This window comes from Rhipicephalus microplus, chromosome 3, assembly GCF_043290135.1.
Source record: "Rhipicephalus microplus isolate Deutch F79 chromosome 3, USDA_Rmic, whole genome shotgun sequence".
NCBI classification, from domain to species: Eukaryota; Metazoa; Arthropoda; class Arachnida; order Ixodida; family Ixodidae; genus Rhipicephalus; species Rhipicephalus microplus.
Window position 1 is genome coordinate 75,582,468 of NC_134702.1, and position 14,873 is coordinate 75,597,340.

The 14,873-nt window shown below is 47.3% G+C and overlaps 1 long non-coding RNA gene across 1 annotated transcript in view; it reads right to left on the reverse strand.

Annotated features, from left to right (window-relative positions):
- LOC142803793 (uncharacterized) overlaps positions 1-14,340 on the reverse strand; it is a 56,495-nt gene extending 42,155 nt beyond the window's left edge. Inside the window, exon 1 of the long non-coding RNA XR_012894292.1 lies at positions 14,250-14,340. This is a non-coding gene — a long non-coding RNA (uncharacterized LOC142803793). The remainder of the gene's footprint in view (positions 1-14,249) is intronic.
- Positions 14,341-14,873: the final 533 nt, after the last annotated feature.

The following is a 14,873-nucleotide window of genomic DNA, read 5'->3' on the forward strand; positions in this document are numbered from 1 at the left end:
ACAGTAGCTTATGATACGCCACTAACCTGTGGAAAGAGCTATGCCAGGCCGACGGGCCGGTGTGTAAACAATAGATTGTTAGACCATAAGACGTCTTTCAGCGAGCACCTTGTTCAAATTTTTCGTTACACTGCAGGGAGTGCGGCTTTGCACCCTTGCTATATAAGACCAGAGTGTTCACGAGATTGAAAGACAAAATTGCTTGAGAAAGAAAGAAAGCATATTTTAATAATAGACTATACAGGTGACACGTGCGTGGCGAGGCCCTCAGTAACCTTACATGACACCAACATAGATTACCTGAGTGCGTGCCACTAAAAAGGATTTTGTTCTACTAATATGACGTGTGACTTTGTTGACCTGTATACATATATATATATATATATATATATATATATATATATATATATATATATATATATATATATATATATATATGCGCTAAAACAGATGAAAGTACAGACAGACAGACAGACAGACAGACAGACAGACAGACAGACAGAAATATTTGCGTTAAGGTTCCCAAGAAAGACTATCATCTTTAAAAGCTTCACCCAAAGTACGAAGAACTTTTCATCAGCACTGAAAGGCTGGGTGAGAACACGTGGCGTGTAGGTTATCCTGCATCTGAAACGAGTGCGGAAAAATACAGGAAGAGCAATTTTTCTGTGCACGCCTCTCGTCTGAATAAAGGACAGCTTTGGCAGAACTGTTAAGTCACGCTTTTCAAGTTCATTTTCAAGGGGCATAGACGCTGTGTGGCTGAATATGATTACCGAAGACGAAGAGGCAGAACTGAATTGCGGGTGCACAACTGGCTCAGAACAGAATAGAACAGCCGGCACTGCGTACGTGCGTTGTCTCTATTTCTCTGTATTACATTATGTATTTCTATGAAATAGCGCTCTTTATTATACTGTTCGGGAGATACTGCCGGTTACGCCTGACGCGACACAAGATTAGACTGAGAGGAGCTTCCCTTCTAAAAGGAGAAAGTACGCGTGAATGGTAACCGACTAGAAGACTGCTCGCACTTTTCTCCTCTCCGCCGCTCACTCGGGTTCCAGCTTTATAATTTAGTTTAGGTCAGCGAACTTGCATTTTGTGTTGATAACGAGCGTTTGCCGTGTGCAGTCATCGTTTTATGAAATGTTTTATTTTAATATATACTTCTTCGCTTCAACTATTAATAAATTTTGAGTGTGTTATAGTGTGTCATAACCAACGGCTTTGTCCTTGTTCATGCTCTTGGAGGTGGAGCCTTAGAGAGCTAAAATAAAGCTAAAAAAACCGCCAGGCCTGCCCAGAAGCCGCGGCACAGTCACAGCGAAAGTTAAAAAAGCGGCCTTTCAGAGCCTTTTCGAAACACTCATTGGGTAATTATTGCAAGCACACTGGCTTGATATCCACTAGGTCATTAAGAATAACTTTATTTGCGTAGTAGGTTGGCATTTGCTATGCTATTTTTCTTCATTCCTCTTAGAAGCGTCGTATCCGCTAAACACTTGCAAGGAATTTAGTGCCGATTGTTCATGCAGTGGCTGACGACGATAAGGAATGATGGCTGAAGTGGGTATGCGTCACTGTTATTAGGGGAACAAGAACAGGCTGTTGTAATGGGTTGGATGATTGGTCGGCCCACTCGTTTAGCTATTCGCATTGTGCGACGAATGGTTGTTCTTTCGCTGTTTCAGAACGCTTTATAAGTCGTATTAACGCGAATGATTTTGCAACATCAAGTCTGCCATGTCAAGTTTACCAACAAATCACATGCACCTGCTTAGCTCAGTGATAGAATACTGGGCTGGTACCCAGCGGACCCGGGCTCGAGCCTCACTGTGTCTTTGGTGCTTGTTTTGCAGACAAGTCACAAGCACTGGCGTAGCTCAGTGGTAGAATCCTGCGCTGGCACCCAGCAGACCTGGGTTTCGAGCCCCTCAGTGTCTTTGGTGCTGTCGAACTGTCGGGTTATGGGCCCGAGCTTGTGCACTCCCACCACTGCGTCCTCCTCACTGAACTGTTCAAGTGCATAAACTACTGGTGAGCCGCACCGCTCTCCTCGTGCGTCCGGACTCTCCCGACAACTTTAAGGAATGAACTCGTAGGTGTTTAGACTCGTAGAGGTTTCCCCTCGTTAAGGAGAGCTAGATCGAATTTCCATCTGATAGACGCGTGTTAGTTCAAATTTTGTTCAGCTCAGTGTTTCCTTTTCTTGTATTTTGCGTATGCAATTATAGACTCATTTATATGCAAATTACACATCTCGTTCTCATATCTGTGATTAACGTTTCACGGCTAGTCCGACTAGCTTTACTTCACGAACATGTCACACAGGGACAACCTTCAAAACACTGCTTCGCTTCGGGGCTTGTCGTCTCTGCTGCCAGAGCAGGTGGCGGGGTCCCTCACTTTCTAGGACGAAAGCAACCCAGAAATATTTACTCGTTCTCGGACATCTCTGAGGACTTCAACCTCGGGTTCGGTCTCAACAGAGGCCTCCTCCCTGCTTTGTGGCAGGAGCGTCACCCTCCACGTAGTCACATTATAATCTTCTCATATGGAGCCAAAGGTCTCTCTCATTGTTCCCAACGTAAAGTGGCTGGCCTACGTCTACGCGCATGAACTTACCCTCCGCGCCGGGAAAGCGGTGCTCGCTTTTCCAGTCACGGAGCTTGTCAATAACTCTCTCCAGACATTTAACAGAGTGATGAATTACTATAAGTTCAGGAGCTCAGCCGGAGGTTATACCCATCGTCTCACGCCAAGCTCTCCAGTCCTCAGTTTTCCACCCTTCCAATACCCCACCGCGGTGGTCTAGTAGCTAAGGTACTCGGTTGCTGACCCGCAGGTCGTGGGATCGAATCCATGCTGCGGCGGCTGCATTTGCGGTGGAAGCAGAAATGCTGTAGGCCCGTGTGCTCTGATATGGGCGCACGTTAAAGCACCCCAGGTGGTCAAAATTCCTGGAGCACTCCACTACGGCGTGTCTCATAATCATATCGCGGTGCGGGACGTTAAGTCTCACATATCAACCAATCAATCCACCCTTCCAATGTTGCAACCTGGGTCCTGTCCCATAATTACCTGAACCATCTGGTACAGGTGAGGAGGGTACGAAAGTTCCCATGCAGCTATCCCATGTATTCATGCGAGAGCGTGGCCGTGAGTATTCTGACCTCCCTATACGTGGACTCCTACGAGCCTGATGGTACGGATCGTGGAGATACCTTCTGAACTTTAGATAAGATGCCCTTGTGGTGTACGTCGTTGCAGCACAACGATCATGTCACCACAGAAGCAGAGTGTTAGAAGGCGCTATAGAGCGCAGACTTCACCATTTAGCTATATGGGCTGTCCAGAGGGCCCGTGACGTGACGGTAAGGCACGGCCCACCCGTCCCGACATGGGAGCTGTCCACAGCGGCTGTTTCTTCGTAACGGGACTTTCTGAGTCACCCCTCAGGTATACAATAAAGTTCATTGTCTGTCTATCTGTCTGCCGTTGACCCAATCATTAACATCATAAGTGACGGGCTGAAACAAGCAGACTGAGTAACGTTTATTAGACTTACGCTGTGCGTCCCTTGTATTGGACAACAACCTGCAAGTAATAGGCAATTTGGGCACTCGTGGCGTGGCGATGAGCTTATTTATCGGCTCTTTGTGTTGCGCTGGGTGGGTGGCAGTATTACCAGCAATGGGACCAGGGCTGTCGCCATGTGTCAAATGCTGACGCTGCTCCTTCGCTAATGGAAAACAATTTAGTCGGAGGCTTCATACTCCTATCTGGAAATTTCTTCGCTGAAGACCATCATTTCGAGTGGCGTCCTCGAGAGTCTCACTCGGGCGGCTAAACTGAGCGCCAACATAGCACGAGTTAAAATACTCAATAATGGCGAAAACTTGACATATGCCCGCAAAAATTTGGTATAATGTTTATTCTGTGGAGAAACTGTGTCACATGAATAAATAAGAAACAGAGGCGAATCTGCAAAGTATCAGCTGAAAGCATATGAAAGAACAGCAGCCGATGCAAGCTCGCCCGCCTAGAGTGCAGCAAGTAGCCTTCATCCACAACTCAACTACATTTCGAGAAGTGAACTTAGGCTGAGGAAAAACAAAGATAAAAGTTTAGTAATCAAATGAAGTAATCATGAAGCTTTGAATTCTCCCAAGGACTGATGACTCTACCGAAAGCGTCTCGGACTTCACTATTTCTCACTAGGACAAACAATGTACCATCCTCTGTTAAGCAATACGTACTCTGCTTTATTTTCCTCAAAACATTTTTAAAGTGTGCGCAAGCTTTATTCTTTTACATACCAAATGTTTTGACTACAAATGGTGCGAAAATACAGATTTTTATTCGTCATCTGATTCTATTTCTTGTTAAACAACTAAAAAATAATACAAGTGCACTTTATTCTCAAGATTCAAGCATCTCTCTCTATATATTTTTTGCGGAAAACAGAGAACTCTCTTCTCTGTGCTCCTCCACGATAACTGCCTTATCTCATCCGTGCTTTGTATAAAAAATGTCTTAAATATAAACAAAAATATGTAATGCACGTTTGCCCTTGGGGTTCAATAAAACTTGTAGCTGGGCGAGTTGGTTCATAATACTGGGTAAACTGGTGTGCGCACAAAAAAACAGACAAACGACAGCAGAGAAGAGACAGGGACAAGCGCAGACTTTCAACTAAATTTAATTCTTCGTCAACCTTCAATTTACAGTCGCACAGAACATAGTCAAGTGGTCACGAGGACAGAACCTAATAGTTTACAACAGGCCACGCAAAAAATGACGCTCACTATCAAAAAGCGAAATGGATGTATCACTAACACAGGTATTGCCTCTAGCAGAAATATAAAACGCTTCCATCAGTTCCCGGGCTGTGGTATCAGCACTCCGACCCAAAATCCTAATCTCCGAGAAAATCGGTGAGCACGTGCAAGCTTTGCAATGCGCGGGCAAATGCGTGATCCCGTTATTTTTAAGTGACAGCTCATGTTCCCTTGCACGGTCGTTCACGCAACGCCCCGTATGACCCACGTAAAATTTCCCACAAGACAGCGGTATTTCGTAGACAACGCCCGTCGCACATTTCACATACACAAACGCGTGCTTCTTTCCGCAACCACCGGATCTCTTCTCGCCAGGGAAGATTCTGGGACAAAGTCCAGCCAACTTACGTGGGGCGGAGAACACGATCGGCACACCGTGTCTACTCGCTATCTTTTTGAGGTTGTGGGAAATGCGATGCATATAAGGCATCACCTCCGGACGCCACCTGCGACGCAGGCCAGGGTTCCCGCTGGAACGGACTGCTTTGGCATCACGCAGAAGCACTTCAGCGACTGCCGAGACTTTTTGATAGTGAGCGTCATTTTTTGCGTGGCCTGTTGTAAACTATTAGGTTCTGTCCTCGTGACCACTTGACTATGTTCTGTGCGACTGTAAATTGAAGGTTGACGAAGAATTAAATTTAGTTGAAAGTCTGCGCTTGTCCCTGTCTCTTCTCTGCTGTCGTTTGTCTGTTTTTTTGTGCGCACACCAGTTTACCCAGTGTTGCCCTTGGGGTTTGCTTGCATTCATGATGCGCTTGCATCTAAAAGTGTTTTGTACCTGTACGACCCGATGCACTTGTCATATGCATCAAAATATAGTGAACTCTGTAATTGCTAACAAATATACAAGAGAAGTTTCGCGAAGTTTTGAAAAAAATGCGAAGTTCGGCTTTTTTTTCTTTCCTGAACGGAGTTGTTGACAGCATACACACGCCACTCGCGTACAGAGTGTGATATCATTTCTTGAACAAAATGCAAGCTGAAAGTGCGTTTTTAATTATTAGGTATCAGTTTCTTTTTTTATCGGTATCCTGAAAACCGATGCGATTTTAATCATATCTAAGCATGCATAATAGCCTGAAAATTTCATTGTGAATGAAGGTTTAGTTTACAAGATATGTCCCGTGACCATATCTTCACGCTGGGCTCTTAGACTACTGCAAATGTGGAAAAACGTTAAATTACACATCTGGCCTTGACACATCACAAAAAAATTAATTTAGGGATAACCAAAAAGAAACTCCAACGAACTGAAGGACAATATCACAGTTATGCTTTTTCTGAGTAATGTGTTGCTACAATATGCGATAAATGCCATGACACCACAGATCTTGCTCATATGGTCTTGCGCTGCTCCGCGTTACGAAGCGACAAGGAAAACACTGAAGACTGATGGGACGAAGCTTTGCGCTGTAATACATTCGAGAAATATTTATGGGCAGTCCAACGGGCCTGCGAATCTGCTTAAAGGCTGGGCCTTTCGGTCCCAGCGTGGGAGCAGCCTGCTTAGGACTATGACATTAGTACTACCTATTGCACCTTAATAAAGTTCTTTCATCCATTCATTCGTCACAAAAGTGAATTTAGGAATTTAGGGATTCTGATTGGGAATGTTATGAAGCAGTGGATGCATACGCTGACATCACATTTACTGCACTGTGTATAGTCACCGTGCTGTTGGAGTTCTCGCGCCGGCGCATTTTGTTATTAGGAACAGTTCCAACGAAGTGCACGGTTTTGTCAATCAAAATGTGCACCAGAGAAGCCCTTTCCACAAGCAGCGATGTTGCTTGACGCCAGTTTATTTTCGCTTGTTATCTCACCTCATCTGGTAGTTTTGAGAGATTTACGTTCGGAATTGAAGCTCAAAGACGTTGAATCATGTGCTTCGAGTAAGCACCACACGTTGCTTACGGCTACTTCGCAAAATAAATGTCCTTCGCCTCCACCTTTTTTGATGAATCGCTATGCAATAGGTTTTTTCTTCCTTAGTGTTGTAATCCAGTATGGGCCTGCATTAACATTCATATGGTCAGTATTCCTGTGAAGCAGTTATGTCGGGTAACTGCAATAGAAAGAGGAAGTTTTGTTTTTTGCGTACATGAAGGTAAGACCGTGTCAAGGCTTTCATCTCCAACACGTGAGCATATTGCCAAGTTCCATTTCACAAGTTTTTGTTATCGTTCCGAAGCACCGCACGATTCTCGGCGCAAGCCGCGCCTGCAGGTTTCGAGAGGGTTCTGGACTGTAGTAGATCATTTCGATAAGATCACGCCCACTGTGCGAACGGTACAGATTGTTCTGGAACCTACGCCACCGCCAGCGATAGCGCTAGAACATTCGACAGCAAGGGTATAAATGCCGACGCGCTTCGCCGCTTGTCAGTTGTTGATCGAAGGCCGACGCTGCGTTCGCCGCTATCAGTCCGAGACTGCTATCTGTGCAAGACTGCTGCTGTAATTAGACTTCCCCTTTACCGGGCACAGGTTTGCCCAAATAAACAGTTAAATCCCAACACGAAGTTTTCTGTCTTTGGCCACGTCACGACCCCTTGACATCTGGTGGAGGTGCTGCTTCGTTCATGTACCGGACGCCCCCGTCAAGCCGTGAACCCAGCCCCCTTCGCGAAGAAGACACCGACGCCAACCAAGAGCAGCGAACGAGCCGCCGACAGCAAGGTCTCCCACCGGAGTACGGCCTGCTACAAGACAAGGCGCGGAAGACCAAGACCATAACCTCGAGTGCAGTGACAATGACAACCGGAGTGTCCCAGCCCGCGATCGTCATTCATCAACCCAGGGAACCACCAACGTTCCATGGCTCATCGTTTGAAGATCCGGAAACCTGGCTAGAAACATACGACCGCGTGGCCGCCCTCAACCACTGGGACAACGAAGAAAAGCTCCGTCGTGCGTACTTCTACCTGGAAGACACCGCAAGGACCTGGCTAGAGAATCGGGAGTCCACGCTCCGAACGTGGGATGTCTTCTGCAGCGCATTTCTTCAAACGTTCGCAAGCGTCGCTCGCAAAGAGAGGGCCGCTGCTCTACTCGAGACCCGGGTTCAGCTACCAAACGAAAAGGTTGGAATTTTCACAGAGGAGATGACCCGCCTATTCCGTCACGCTGACCCAGACATGCCTGAGGAAAAGAAAGTTCGTTTCCTCATGCGAGGGGTCAAACAGGAGCTCTTCGCGGGACTAATCAGGAATCCACCGAACACCGTCCAAGAATTTGTATCCGAGGCAACCACCATCGAAAAAACGCTGGACATGCGCACCAGACAGTATAATCGTCGCCTGACTCCACGAAGTCAATGGACACCACGAAGTCCTTCCCGTTCGCCGTCGCCCAGCCGCCGCATGTCACCGCACCCGGCAGTACTCTGGCCCAACGCGGGGCCGGTCTCCTAGCCCGTATCCGGGAAACTAAGGGCAGCAACCGATGGAGGTGCGGTTGCTGTGCGACGAACTACCGAAGATCCTCCGACGACGACGACGCCGCGACGGAGCTTTCGGAACACAACGCCAACCAGGCAAAGCCCTGACGGCGAAAGCTCACTTACCGAAGGTGGCCTGACGACGCAACATGGAAGCAGCGGAACAAGCCGACGCAGCCGTGACCCGACGCCACGCCCTAACTGTAATGCGAGACGGCGAACTAGCGACCTCGACATTCTTATCGACGGCCACAGTGTGACCGCTCTCGTCGATACTGGAGCCGACTATTCTGTCATCAGTGGGTCGTTCGCTACGAAGTTAAAGAAAGTTAGGACAGCTTGGAAAGGCCCTGAGATCCGCACAGCCGGAGGTCATCTCGTAACGCCTGCAGGAATCTGCACAGCGAGAGTCACCATTAATGGCCATATTTATTCTACAGACTTCGTAGTCCTACAGCGTTGCTCGAGAGATGTCATCCTTGGCATGGACTTCTTATGCCTCCATGGTGCTGTCATCAACCTAAAAACAAAGTCGATAACGTTATCCACAGAAGAAGCACTACCGCCGCGCACGCCGTCAGGACACCATGCCTTGAATGTGCTGGAAGAACAAGTCACCATTCCGCCTCGCTCAAGCGTCATTATTTCAGTCGGCGCTCCTAAATCACCTGACTTGGAAGGCGTCGTTGAAGGCAGTCAGCATCTGTTGGTCACTCGAAATATTTGCGTCGCAAGAGGAATAGCAGAGCTGCGGGGAGGCAAAGCAATGGTTATGCTCACGAATTTCAGCAATGAGTACAAACATGTGAACAAAGGAACAACGGTCGCATACATCGAAGAAATTGTCAAAGCCACCAGTGCTTTCGCCCTCGCCGATTCTGCGGAAGCTGCTCAGAGGAACCAAGCCCCTCCCATAGCTTTCGACGTCAATCCCAGACTTCCGAACGATAAGCAAGAACAGCTCGAGGCCCTGCTCCTGCAATACGAAGATTGCTTTTCGTCGTCATCGAAAATTCGGCAGACCCCAATCACGAAACATCGAATCATAACCGAAGAAAATGCCAGACCACTCCGTCAGAGTCCGTACAGGGTTTCGACGCGAGAACGTGAGGCAATGAAGAGACAAGTTGATGAAATGCTGCGAGATGACATTATCCAGCCGTCAAAGAGTCCGTGGGCATCCCCCGTGGTGTTAGTGAAGAAAAAGGATGGGACCCTACGTTTCTGCGTCGATTATCGCCGCCTGAACAAAATCTTAAGAAAGGACGTGTATCCTCTCCCACGAATAGACGACGCACTTGATCGGCTCCATAATGCCAAGTACTTCTCGTCAATGGACCTCAAGACTGGCTATTGGCAAATCGAAGTCGACAAAAGAGACCGAGAGAAGACGGCGTTTATAACACCGGACGGCCTCTTCGAGTTTAAGGTGATGCCCTTTGGTCTTTGCTCAGCGCCTGCAACTTTTCAACGCGTTATGGATACAGTACTGGCAGGATTGAAGTGGCAGACTTGCCTTGTGTACTTGGACAACGTCGTTGTGTTTTCCTCGAGTTTCGACGAGCATCTTCGGCGCCTTGAAGCTGTACTTCAAGCCATCAAAACGTCCGGACTCACACTGAAGCCAGAAAAGTGCAGATTTGCGTATGAGGAGCTCTTGTTTCTGGGGCACGTTATCAGCAAGTCTGGAGTTCGTCCCGATCCACGGAAAACAGCCGCCATCGCCGACTTCCCGCCGCCCACTGACAAGAAGGCCGTGCGCCGATTTCTGGGCCTGTGCGCCTATTTTAGGCGGTTCGTGAAAAACTTCACCCGCATCGCCGATCCTCTCACTAACCTTACCAAGGCCGACGTGGAGTTCAAGTGGGAAACGCCACAGGAACACGCTTTCCAGGAGCTCAAACATCGCCTCCAGACGCCTCCGTTACTTGCCCATTTCGACGAATTCGCCGAGACAGAAATACATACTGACGCAAGCAGCGTAGGTCTTGGCGCCGTTCTTGTGCAGAGGGCTGACGGACTTGAAAGGGTTATTAGTTACGCCAGCCGATCGCTATCCAAAGCAGAAGCAAATTATTCCACAACAGAAAAGGAGTGCCTCGCCATCATCTGGGCTACGTCAAAATTTCGCCCCTACCTCTACGGCAGGCCCTTCAAAGTTGTGAGCGACCACCACGCTTTGTGTTGGCTAGCCACTTTGAAGGACCCTTCAGGTCGCCTCGCACGATGGAGCCTGAGACTTCAAGAATATGACATTACTGTCAATTTCAAGTCCGGCAAAAAACACTCCGACGCTGACTGTCTCTCTCGTGCGCCTGTCGACCAACCGCTACCCGACGACTCGGATGACGACTACTTCTTGGGAACGATAACTACCGACGACTTCGCTGAACGACAGCGGGCCGACCCGGAACTTAAACCCCTAATAGAATACCTCGAAGGCAGGACCGCCGAAGTCCCGAAGGTATTCAAGCGCGCACTTGCGTCGTTCTTTCTACGAAACGGTCTTCTACAAAAGAAAAACTTTTCACCGCTTCGAGCTAAGTACCTCCTTGTGGTGCCTTCAGCACTGCGACCAGAACTCCTGCAGGCCCTGCACGACGATCCGACGGCAGGGCACCTCGGTGTTTCCCGCACGCTCGCGAGGATACAAGAAAGGTACTACTGGCCACGTCTTACCACCGACGTCACTCGTTACGTGAGGACATGCCGGGACTGTCAGCGACGCAAGACACCGCCGACAAGGCCAGCGGGACTTCTGCAGCCAATTGATCCACCTTGCCGACCTTTCCAGCAGATTGGTATGGACCTACCGGGGCCGTTCCCGACGTCGGCTTTCGGAAACAAGTGGATCGTGGTAGCTACCGACTACCTCACCCGCTACGCCGAGACAAAAGCCCTGCCAAAAGGCAGAGCATCCGAGGTAGCTAAGTTTTTCGTCGAAAATATCGTCCTACGTCACGGCGCCCCGGAGGTCCTTATCACCGACAGAGGAACGGCATTCACTGCCGACTTAACTCAAGCGATCTTGGCATACAGCCAAACAAACCACCGCCGGACGACAGCGTACCACCCACAGACCAACGGCCTCACCGAGCGGCTTAACAAGACGATCGCCGACATGCTGTCAATGTACGTCGATGTCGAACACAAGACGTGGGACACCATTCTTCCGTATGTGACCTTCGCATACAACACGGCGGCGCAGGAGACGACGCAGATATCTCCATACAAATTGGTCTACGGAAGGAGCCCGGTAACGACGCTCGATGCCATGTTACCCAACGTCACAGACGAAGAAAACCTCGATGTGAGTGAGTACCTTCAACGCGCCGAAGAAGCCCGACAACTTGCGCGTCTTCGTATCAAGAATCAACAGACGACCGACAGCCACCATTACAACCTTCGACGACGCTTTGTGGAATACCAGCCCAGTGAACGTGTTTGGGTGTGGACGCCGATACGCCGACGTGGACTAAGTGAAAAGCTTCTGCGATGGTACTTCGGACCGTACAAGGTGGTTCGACGTCTCGGCCCACTTGATTACGAGGTTGTCCCCGACGGCATCACGAACTCTCAACGACGCCGATCGCGACCTGAAGTCGTGCATGTCGCGCGCCTCAAGCCGTTTCATGCACGTTAACAAACTGAAACAGTGTTTTTTTGTATTATTGTTGTATTGTAATTTATTCATTGTACTTTCTTGCATTATTATTGTACCTTCATCTTTAGTTAAAGCATCGGGACGATGCCTTTTTTCAGAGGGGGGCAATGCCACGTTCCATTTCACAAGTTTTTGTTATCGTTCCGAAGCACCGCACGATTCTCGGCGCAAGCCGCGCCTGCAGGTTTCGAGAGGGTTCTGGACTGTAGTAGATCATTTCGATAAGATTACGCCCACTGTGCGAACGGTACAGATTTTATACAGATTGTATACAGAGTACAGATTGTTCTGGAACCTACGCCACCGCCAGCGATAACGCTAGAACATTCGACAGCAAGGGTATAAATGCCGACGCGCTTCGCCGCCTGTCAGTTGTTGATCGAAGGCCGACGCTGCGTTCGCCGCTATCAGTCCGAGACTGCTATCTGTGCAAGACTGCTGCTGTAATTAGACTTCCCCTTTACCGGGCACAGGTTCGCCCAAATAAACAGTTAAATCCCAACACGAAGTTTTCTGTCTTTGGCCACGTCACGGACCCCTGACAATATAATTAGATTGATTATCCCTCGCCTCACTTTTCATGCTATGCTTCATTGTCATCACAGGCGCATCCACCTTCGCGAGGGTCATCAGCAAACACATGTTTAGTGCCTGCTCTAAGCTGCTTATAAGGCTGTCTATGATTGAGGTGTACAGAACTTCAGGCGGCGAAATTTCCGTAGCCCTCTTCTGCAGCGTCCCTCAAAGTCATATTGCGGTTTGGCGATGTGAAAATCCAAGACTTATTCTTTGTATTACTCGAATTTCACATGAGAGAACCGGAATCATCACATTTGACATATAATCAAACTATATGGTAGCCTCCGATAGCTAGTAAATGTGGATGTCCAATACTTATCGTTCTCTTGCGATATTCTAGCCATAACCTTCAAACTAAACCTGGGCATATAGTAAATTGGCCTACAAGTGCCGCAAAATCAACCTACGAGACGTGCAAAACGATGTAATAAACTTGAACAAAATACGGAACTAAAAATTGTAGCGTGACCATATGGTAACACGTGAAATAACACGCTTGTTGGCAAGGGAGACATTGATTAATCTGTTTAACATTTTAACAGGAGATCCCGCAGTGCAGGTGATCCTAAGGATAATGTGCGTCATGCTATTGAAAAAGTAATAATGCAAAAAAAATCCATTTCACCGAAGAAACGTTGCATGCTGATGCCATGAAATGTAGAACCACTAATTCGCGCCTCTTTTAGTGCCTCCCCAAGAAACGTAGAAAACTTCGGCCTGGCGTTATCTGTAGGGGGTCGCCTAAGCTATCGCGAGGTATACTACTGTTATTCTGGATGGCTTATAAAGCTTGATAAATTAAAATATTCTGTCAGGAAACGGGTGTACGTATGGTAACACCGGTATCAAATGAGTTATAAGTTTGAATTTTGCGATCCATTCATACTAGAGACAAGAAATCAATATGACTGATGGTAGGTAAGCTGCTGTGCCTTCAAATGTTTGTATCCGGGAGGGGGGCGAATTCAGCTTTGTTTCGGTACGGGAGTGTTTATGTATTCGGCTGCCATTGAGCGCCGAGTCAGCAATGCACAGTAGTGTCGTTCTTTTTTCACTGGGCTTGTTCACTTTCACGTGCAATCTTTGTTTTTCTCACGTCGATACTGCTCAACCCATGCCTCCTGAAAAGACTGATACCGCTCCGCTTTGCCGCACTTTTTGAAAGCTGCATTCTGGCACGGCAGCGACAGTTTTTTATTCAAATGCTCACGCTTTGCAGATCATGAGACGCCACTACGTCGGTTCTCAGTATGCGCAACGGCTGACAGGTCAGCATCTCAGCCTGTTCCTGCGCTTTGTTACAACGATAAGCGTTTTTACGAATATCAGATTCGCAGATTGCTATATATTAAAAATTCGACTCGAAATGTTCTTACAAAGCCCTACAACATCAGCGATTCCACCAAAGTGAGATGTCGATAATGTCACGGTGTACTTTATCTCGCCTTGAGTGTGACATTTTCCTCACAATAAAAACGCCGAGGCACGTCAAAGACCAAATACTCTAGAGTTTTACCATAATTTAATTTCGTATTAGAGCACAAGAGTTGTACAATTCGTTCTACGTTTTGCTAACAAACCCTACTTCACTTATAGCAATTTGATTCAGGATAGATTATTTCATTAAACCGATGCCGTCAACGAATCCAAAAGGAGAACTGAATCTGGCTAGGCTTTCAGATTGTCCCTTTCATAATGTCCGGAATTTCTTTAGTACTTACATAAGGATGATCACAGACGTTAGGAAGAGAAAACTGAGGACCTTGAAACGCGACATCCCTGAGAAAGCCGATATATATTGTATATTCAGCTAAACAGTGCCTGCAATTACTTACCCAGAAATACGGCAACCAAGCGAGAATTTTAAAGGTATTGTGTGAAATGTACAAGGTTATAGACTTATCTTACGCTATACCAAAACTACTTTTCTTTTTACAAGTGCGGCACACAACAATAGGAGTCACGGTTCGCCACCACACTTAGGTTCGCAACACTTAACGGCATTATAAAAATGCTAAGGCGTAAATGCACCCACAAGATAAATTTATGCGTTAGCATTCTAGTATTGTACCACAAGTTTTCTTGTCCTGCAAGTGAATGATTTTGCAGAAAAGGAAATTTCTGAAATGACATTTGAATAATTCAGGCTTTTAGTAAACTTTTCAAGCCAGAAGAAATAGATTTCACTAGGTGTGTTTTTAACCTTTTCATTCACATATTCAAAAACAGCGCCATGAACTTCGGCAATAGTTAACTTTTGTAAAAGTATTTAGTGAAAAGTTGATTGCACCGCACCAACAGGTAATTATTTAGGTTCTGGCAATCTTCATCTGTTAGCATAGTCT